The 636-nt window shown below is 50.0% G+C and overlaps 1 protein-coding gene across 2 annotated transcripts in view; it reads right to left on the bottom strand.

The window, feature by feature from the left end:
• Positions 1-636, bottom strand: part of LOC122082003 (tRNA (adenine(58)-N(1))-methyltransferase catalytic subunit TRMT61A) — an 11272-nt gene that overhangs the window by 3629 nt on the left and 7007 nt on the right. The gene's annotated exons all lie outside the window — the stretch shown is intronic.

Below are 636 nucleotides of genomic sequence, written 5' to 3'. Positions count from 1 at the left end.
TTTAACTGAGTTGTTTTCTGTGCACGGATCCATGTAGCCGACCCCATTTAGTTGCAATAATATATACATATGATACATTTACCAGAAAAAGTTTCAATCCAATGGTGCTTAAGGGTGGAGGGGGAACTGCAAAGAGGGGGTGAGATTGAGAGAATGAAAGAAAAGCGAAAGGGGGCGGAGAGGTGGCAGACTGGCATGCCATTGGGCTGGCTGTTGCCAATGCACACAAGCACACAAAGGGAGGGGGGAGAGAGATGAGAGAGAGAGAGAGAGAGAGAGAGAGAGAGAGAGAGAGAGAGAGCATGACTCAGAATTTGCTGATACCATGACCAGCCATCGCTGCCAGAGAGGAAGGAACAAGAGATTTACAGAGACCGAAACTGGCCATTGCTGCTAGAGAGAGAGGGGTGGAGGACAGGAGCTGGAGTTTTTATTCAAAACCTCCCACTCAAAACCAGTCACATACAGGAGAGAAAAAAAAACAGAGAAAGTGGGGGGCAGGCGGGAGAGAGAGAGCATGGGAGGCTGCTGGTCGCAGAGACACAGAGGAATGGAAAGGAGAGAGATTCGCAGAAGAGTGTGTGTGTGTGTGTGTGTGTGTGTGTGAGAGAGAGAGAGAGAGAAGGGGGGGGGGGG

This window comes from Macadamia integrifolia, chromosome 6 (assembly GCF_013358625.1).
Source record: "Macadamia integrifolia cultivar HAES 741 chromosome 6, SCU_Mint_v3, whole genome shotgun sequence".
NCBI lineage: Eukaryota > Viridiplantae > Streptophyta > Magnoliopsida > Proteales > Proteaceae > Macadamia > Macadamia integrifolia.
The sequence above is the reverse complement of the archived record's forward strand: the minus strand, read 5'-3'. Positions and strand labels throughout refer to the sequence as shown.